The sequence below is a fragment of the Suricata suricatta genome, chromosome 14 (assembly GCF_006229205.1).
Source record: "Suricata suricatta isolate VVHF042 chromosome 14, meerkat_22Aug2017_6uvM2_HiC, whole genome shotgun sequence".
NCBI classification, from domain to species: domain Eukaryota; kingdom Metazoa; phylum Chordata; class Mammalia; order Carnivora; family Herpestidae; genus Suricata; species Suricata suricatta.
The window spans coordinates 59,614,888-59,623,412 of record NC_043713.1 but is presented as its reverse complement, the minus strand read 5'-3'; the positions used below and the strand labels follow the sequence as shown (position 1 = coordinate 59,623,412).

General features: G+C 42.1%; 1 long non-coding RNA gene across 1 annotated transcript in view; it reads right to left on the bottom strand.

Moving 5' to 3' along the window:
• Positions 1–1,659: 1,659 nt before the first annotated feature.
• Positions 1,660–8,525, bottom strand: part of LOC115278484 — an 11,199-nt gene continuing 4,333 nt past the window's right edge. The window contains exons 2-3 of the long non-coding RNA XR_003902915.1: positions 8,100–8,164; positions 1,660–1,823 (exon numbers count right to left, since the gene is read on the bottom strand). This is a non-coding gene — a long non-coding RNA (uncharacterized LOC115278484). The remainder of the gene's footprint in view (positions 1,824–8,099; positions 8,165–8,525) is intronic.

Sequence of the window (8,525 nt, the reverse complement as noted above, 5' to 3'; positions counted from 1 at the left end):
TGCCACTCACTTAACTGCTTTGTGTGTATTTATTTTAGGGAAACCAAGGAACAAGTATTAAGCTATTCAACACAGCAAAGAGGACACACCAAAGGAAGTGGGTATAAGAGAGGGTGAGGATCCAACGGTGCTAGGAAGTTGTAATGAGGTGACGGGAAGAAATGTTGGCTTCGGGGAAATTATGAGACGTGTAAGAAGCGTCCAAATCCTGTGTATCAGCCATTCTAAACGGGATATTGAGGCTATATTTTATTACAGCGGAAAGAAAGGAAGAGCCCAGTTAAATTTACAAACAATACACATCTCTGTCTCTTTATGTCTCTCTCCATGTGTGTCTCTTTGTGTGTGTGTCTCTGTCGCTGTGTCTGACTCTAGCTAACACACACACAAACACGTACACACTCACAATCACACTACACAGACACACACATAACCACCCTAAGACTCATGCACACACAAGCACACCTCACACAAGGAATCCATTTTCACGCTCACGCTGCAGAAACAAGGACATAGTTTTTCACCTGGGAAGCTCTCTTTCCCCCATTCTCTAGCCTCAGTCCTAAAAGGAATCTGGAAGCAGGGTAGCTCTCCGGACTGAAGACAGCAAGAACGCCCCGCCTCCCTTACCATCTAAAGTTTTTTGAAGCAAGAGACTGATTCTGCAATAGGTACCATTCTTAGGATCACCGCAACACTCCAGAATGTTAGGAAAACAACACACCATCAGGGAGAGATCATGATGTACCCCGTTTGCACCGCTCTTTAGTTCTCCTGGGGACTTGGGGAAACAAGCTGGGACACAGTATGTAAAAACTGTGCAACGTGCTGAGGCGATGTCTTGACCCCCTTCTTTGAAAGCATACATCGTATTATATCTATACAGAGTCCTCTTTCTTTAGACTCCTTATGGCTCAAAACTTATTCTACGCTCTTCATAGCAATAAAGAGTCGTATGACCCAAAGCTTCTCAAGTGCTGGCCTATCCACCACTTTAACTCTGCCTATCTCTACTGGGGGGTTTGCAGCAACCCGAAACAAGTAGAACTATTTCATAGAATATTCCACTTACCTTACCTTTGAAATGCCACTTTTTACTTTACTCACCCTCCTTGTTCTCTATCTGTCGTAACCCAGAGGCCGGGTCCGGGAGCTCGTCCCGTTCGGCGGTACCTGTCTCGTCCAGCCCGACCAGCAGGGCGGAGAGTCCTAGTGGGTTCTTTTCCTGAGGGAGGGAGAGAAAGGGCAGGAAAAGGGACGTACAGAGAGTAAAGACACAACTCACAGTTTCCGATCAGGCGAAAGAGAGAGCTTTATTCAGAAAACTGTCTCTTATAAAGGTTTCAAGGCGGGAAAACAAGGCAGCTGACCCAGGTCAGTTGCTAGGAAACAGGGTCAAGGGATTAAGACTGGAGTAAAAGGGGAACCAGACCAAAGTGTTCTAGCACAGCGCCTGAGGGGCCTATACCACCCTGCCTGCAGGCGGTTGATCTTTGCTCTTCTGGCTTCTCCTCTGGCAGGGAGTGGCGCTCCCCTGCCTATTTTGCAACTCCCCACAGGGAGTGACAAATCCGGCTAGCAAATGGCCAAGGAGCTGAGTCTTTGCCGCTCCCCACATCTATCTAATGCATAGAGGGGTCTGCAGCATCCTGGGTGAGATCCTAACCAACCTGAAACATGTATTTCAGTGAATATTCCATTTACCATACCTTTGAAATGCCTTCTACTCAGGTCCCTGTTCAGGCGCCACTTGGATTACAGGGAACCAGCCCACGCACCCCAGTCGAAAGGTCCTGAGTAGGGGTTTGGTGTCGGAGCAGTATCTATAAGAAAGAAGACAGACAGCGTGAATGGTGGTAATACGATGTTTTACTAAGATAGTCAGTGTCTTATATACCAAGGGTGATAACATCATTTCTTTAATGATTACATAGTTCAAGGTCCTTGAAGTAAAGACATGCTCCGGAAAGGGTCATTCTTAACAGGACAGTAGTAAGTAACAGGAAGAAATAAGTCATTACAAGGGAGGGATTCCCTAGCAAAAGTCTGTTTTTAAGCATAAGATGAGCCTAAAGAATTTTTTTTGAGGAGATTTACATTTCTTAAGGCCCTTCAGCAGTTATTCATGGGCAAGACACTTATCCTTCAAGAAGTAAGTCTTTGACAGAGGATTGTGTTTACTCCCAAGCAGACAATGAACTAGAGACAAAAACAAAATAAGGTAAGGCTGGAGTTACTGATTGACCCAAGTTGATTCAAAGACTAAAAGTATATGCCTCTTTGCAAAGCAACGAGAAAATCATAGACAGGATGAACAGAAGCCACATGTGCGGCCCAGGAGGCCAAATGTTGTTTCACAGTCTTTCATCTTGCTCCACAACTTCCCAAATAGTTCACCTGCACCTATGCGGGAGGTTTTTTGGCCTTCTGGGCCCCAACAAGAAACAGTCCTTAAAGTGTGCAGTGTAAGGAAAGGTTTTGAGAAGGTAGACATTGGCCATTCTACTGTGTCAGTGGTACATATCTCCTGGGAAAATACACATCTCTCTCTCTCTGTCTCTGTCTCTCTCTGCATCTCTCTTTAAGGTACCTATCATTCTCTTTGTGTGTGTTTCTCTGTCTCTTTCTCTGTCCCTCTGTTTCTGTCTCTCTCAAACACACACACACACACACACACACACACACACACACTGACATTGAGAATCACACTACACAGAGTCACAAGACACCCTGAAGCCTCATGCTCACTCACCCAGAACACACACAGTTAATACATTACCATCCTCATACTGTAAACATGGACATAGTTTTTCACCTGGGAATCTCTTTTTCCCCCACACCCTCCAGCTTATGTCCTACCAGGAACCTGGAATCAGGGTAGTTCTCCAGACTAAAGACAGCAGGAAAGCCCCATCTGCCTGACCATCTAGAGTTTGTCATCAACCAGAAACTGATTGCAGAATACATACTGTATTCATTTGATCCGGAGGCCGCCTGAATGTATAGAAAACACCATCAGAATCAGATCATAATGTACACTGATTGCACTACTCTTTCCTTCTTTTCTTGACTTTAGGAAACCAGATGAAACACAGTGGTTGAGTCAGAGGCCCCAATAGTCAATGAACAGGATGCCTGTAGACAGTTGTTTTTCATGAATGATAGGACACTCAGGTTCTTTTAGGTGGTGACCTTAAAATCTTCACCATAGCAGGAAAAATTGCTGCTGAGAAAAAGGATCCAAACAAAGCAGGACACGCCCATGGAGTTCTGGATCCAACAAGTCTGAAATGAAGGTGTCAGCAGGATCATGCTTCCTCTGAAACTCTGGACTGTTCCTCATTGGACAACAGTAGCAGTGAACTAGACTATGTCAAGAAACAAACCAAAGCACATGTGGTGGGGAGTCCCAAATATCACGACGAGCAGGGAAATCAAATAACCAATGTCACAACGAGAGCAAGGGACAGCATTAAAAGAAAACTTCCTGAATGCACAGGCCCTGGACAGTATAGGGACCTCTTTTAATGTAGCATGACTCACAGGTGCAGTGTGCATAACAAGCTTTTAAAACTGACGAGAAACAGAAAGCTAGCCAAAATAACGAAACTGAAGAACTCTCCTCAAAAGAAATTTTAGGAAGGAGTGACAGCTAAAGAATTGCTCAAAACAGATATAGGCAACCTAAGTGACCAAGAGTTCAGAACAAAAGTCATCCAATTCATCACTGGGATAGAAAAAGGCATAGGAGACAGTAGAGATGCTACTGCTACAAAGATTATGGATGTTGAAAATAGTTACAATGAATTAGAAAATGCTATAAATGAGGTGCATAATAAAATGGAGGCGGCCACTGTACATCCTGAAGAGGCGGAGAGAATAGGTGAATTAGAAGATGCAATTATAAGAAAAGAGGAAGCTGAGAAAATGAGAGATAAATTGATCGAGGAGCATGAAAGGAGAATCTGAGAACTGAGTGATGCAATCAAATGGAATAACATCCGTCATCATAGGAATTCCAGAAGAAGGAGAAAGAGAGGAAGGGGCTGAAGGGCTACTTGAACAAATTTTAGCTGAGAACTTCTACCAACTGGGGAAGGAAACAGACATTGAAATCCAAGAGGCACAAAGAACTCCCCTTTGACATAACTTGAATTGATTCTCTGCACAGCACATCATAGTGAAACTAGCAGGAAAAAAAAAAAACCCTATCATATCTACTGAAACTTGGCCGGCCAGAAAGGAATAGCAGGAAATCTTCAATGTAATGAACAGGAAAACTATACAGCCATGAATCTTTATCCAGCATATCTGTCCTTCAGAATAGAAGGAGAGAGAAAGGTTTTCCAAACAAACAAAAAGTCAAGGAATTCACCACTAAATAAATCCTAAGGGGAACTCTATGAGGGAAATGTTACAAGGAACAAAAAGTACCATCACTACAAGCATGAATCCTACAGAGAACACAATGACTCTAAACCTATATTGTTCAATAATAACACTGAATGTAAATGAACTAAATGCTCCAATCAAAGGACATAGGGTAGCAGAATGGATAAACACAACAACAACAACAACAACGACAACAACAACAAGATCTATCTATTTGCTGTCTACAAGAGACTCATTTTGGACCCAAGGACACCTTCAGATTGAACTTGAGGGGATGAAGAAATATCTATCAGGCTACTGGAAGTCAAAATAAAGCTGGAGTATCATACTTATACCGGACAAACGGGACTTTAAAATTAAGGCAGTAACAAGAGATTAAGAAGGGAATTAAATAATAATTACAGGGTCTATCCATCAGGAAAAGCTAAAATTGTAAATGTCTACACACCAAATTTGGCAGCACCCAAATACATTAAACAATTAATCACAAACAGAAACAATCTTCCTGATAAGAATGTGCTCATTGCAGGAGATTTTAATACTCCACTTACAGCAGTGGATAGATCAACCAGACAGAAAATCACTAAAGAAACAATGGACCTGAACAACACATTGATTAGATGGACTTGACAGATATATTTAGAATGCTACATCCTGAAAAAATGGAATTCACTTTCTTCTTGAGTACACATGGTATATTCTCCAGGATAGATCACATGCTGGGTCATAGAGCACCCCTCAATAAATATAAAAGAATTAAGATCATGCCATGCACAGGTTCAGATCTGTTGGGACCCAGCAGGCCAAAAAACCTCCCGCAGAGCAACCGTTGATGGCACTGCCTCCAGGACACAGGAGAATCTATATAAGTGACAGTTGATGGCTATGCCTCCGGGGCACAGGAGAACTATTTGGGAAGTTGCAGAACAAGTCAAAAGACTGTGAAGCAACATTTGGTTCCTGGGCTGCACATGCGGCTTCTATTTAACCTGTCTATGATTTTCTCGTTGCTTTGCAAAAGCAAAAAGGCATATACCTACCTTTAAGTTTTGAAATCAACTTGGGTCAGTTAGTGGCGCCAACTTTCCCTTACATTATTTCTGTTCCCAGCTCATTGCCTGCTGTTGGGGCAAACACAAGCCTCTGTCTAAAATTAACTTTTGGGATAATGATCGTCTTGCCCAGACATAACTGCTAAAGGGCCTTGAAGAAAAGAAAATTCTTTGAGAGACAGACTCCCTCATTCCTGTTTTTTTACTTCTGTTCTCACGGCTTTTCTCTCTTCTGTGATAAAAAATGATCCTTCCCAGAGCATGTTTTTACTCTCTCAAGGACCATAAACTGTGTAATCATTAAAGAAAGGGAAAAAAATGTGTAATCCCCTATGGCATAAAAGACACTGACTTTCTTAGTAAAGTGTGGTTTTACCACCATTCACGTTGTCTGTCTTCTTTCCTATAGATATTTCGCCAACACCAACCACCTACTCAGGGACTGTTCGACTGGGGTTTGTGGGCCGGTCCTTAGACTCCGCCTACATTCCTCAGAATCCCGCAGAAATCCTCAACAAGAATCTAGCAAATCGAATTCAACAGCATAGGGTAAGAATTATTCACCGTGATCAAGTAGGATTCATTCCTGGGTTTCAGGGCTGGTTCAATATTTGCAAATCAATCAATGTGATACATCACATTAACAAAAGAAAATATAAAAACCGTATGATCCTGTCAATAGATGCAGAAAAAAAGCATTTGACAAGATACAGCATCCTTTCTTAATAAAAACCCTCGAGAAAGTCGGGATAGAAACAACTTACTTAAACATATAAGCCATTAACAAAAAGCTCACAGCTAATATCGTCCTCAATGGGGAAAAACTGAGAACTTTCCCCCTGAGATCAGGAACACGACTGGGATGTCCACTCTCACCACTGGTGTTGAACATGGTGCTGGAAGTCTTAGCATCAGCAATCAGACAACAAAAGGAAATAAGAGGCCTCAGAATTGGCAAAGATGAAGTCAAACTGTTACTTTTCACAGAGTCCATGATACTCTACATGGAAAACCCGATAGTGGTGTACAAAATCAAGTACAGAAATCAGTTGCATTTTTATACACCAATAATGAAGCAACAGAAAGAGAAATCAAGAAACTGATCCCTTTTGCAATTGCACGAAAAACCATAAAATACCTAAGAATAAACCTAACCAAAGATGTGAAGGACCTATACGATGAAAACTGTAGAAACCCTATGAAAGAAATTGAAGAAGACACACAGAACTAGAAAAACATTCCATGCTCATGGATTTAAAGGATAAACATCGTTAAAAATGGCATTATTACCCAAAGCAATCTACACATTCAATGCAATCCCAATCAAAATTGAACCAGCATTCTTTGCAAAGCTAGAAGAAACTCTCCTATAATTCCTAGGGAACCACACACAGAAAAAAAAAAAAACCCAAATAGCCAAAGTAATATTGAAGAAGAAAACCAACACGGAGGCATCACAATCCCAGACATTAGCCTCTACTACAAACCTGTCATCATCAAGAAAGTATGGTATTGGCCCAAAGACCAATGGAACACAATAAAGAATCCAGAATTTAACCCACAAATGTATGGCCAATTAATCTTTGACAAAGCAGGAAAGAGTATCCAGTGGAAAAAAGACAGCCTCTTTAACAGATGGTGCTGGAAGAACTGGACGACAACATGCAAAAGAATGAAATGAGACCACTCTTTTATACCATACACAAAAATATACTCAGTAAATGGATGAAGGACTTGACTGTGAGATGGGAAACCATCAAAACCCTAGAGAAAGCAGGAAACAACCTCCTTGACCTCAACCACTGCAATTTCCTACTCAACACATACCCAAAGTTAAGGGAATCAAGAGCAAAAATGTACTATTGGGACCTCATCAAGATAAAAAGCTTCTGCACTGCAAAGGAAACAATCAAGAAAACTAATAGTCAACAAACAGTGTGGGAAAAGATAGTTGCAAATGACATTTTGGATAAAGGGCTAGTATCCAAAATCTACAAGGAACTCACCAAACTTTCAACAATAGCCAAATCACGGAAAGAGCGTAAATATTCATCAACTGACGAATGGATCAAGAAGACGTGGTTTCCATACACAATGGAATGCTACATGGCAATGAGAAAGAATGAAATCTGGCCATTTGTAGCAATGTGGATAGAACTCGAGGGTGTTATGCTAAATGAAAGAAGTCAGGCAAAGAAGGACAGATGCCATATGTTTTCACGCATATGAGGAACAGGAGCAACTTAACAGAGGACCAAGGGGGAGGGGAAGGGGGAAATAGTCAAGGAGAGGGAGGGAGGCGAACCATAAGAGACCCTTCCATGCTGAGAACAACCTGAGGGTTGATGGGGGTGGGGGTGAGGGGGAAATGGGTGATGGGCATGGGGGAGGGCACTTGCTTGGATGAGCACTGGGTATTATATAAAAACCAACCTGGCTATAAACCATAATAAAAAGAAAAGAAAAGAAAAGAAAAAAGGATCCTACCACACTGTTTACAGGCAGGTTTGGCATTGCCAGTGGCAAATGTCCTCTTGACCCAGGTACCTAAGATCTAAAAAAGGCACTGTCACAATGTCATGCCTGAATGCACTTGAAAAAGATGGAAACCAAGAAATCAACAATTTTACCCCAGGCAGAGACAGGAAAGCTCACCGTAGACAAAGAGGATGAGTGTTCTTCTGTCCTCTTCTGTTGCTCCTCCTCTTCCTTTGGCCCTCCTAGGAAGACACAGAGTAACTGTCAGTCCATTGTTAGTGCTCCTCCTGAAGTACCAAGCAATCACTGTTGACATGGATATGGGGCAAGACTGTATGGTAGTGACTGGGTCATAAGCATAGACTGAGCTGCTGCTGGGTCATCATTCTTGGAGGAAAGCAAACAAGAGGAAGAGAAAACATAGGAGAAACAGAGCCTGTGACTTTCTAGCTTAAGGTTACCTAGTCAGATGTGAAAGAGTCAGTCTACAAATGGACAGACGGAATGGGCACTGTGATGCAGTGATAGAGTCCCACTCCTCTCCTTATCTGTTGTGATGTCTCTTCATTTGTCCTGCAAGGAGGGAGGGAGCTCCTTCAACTT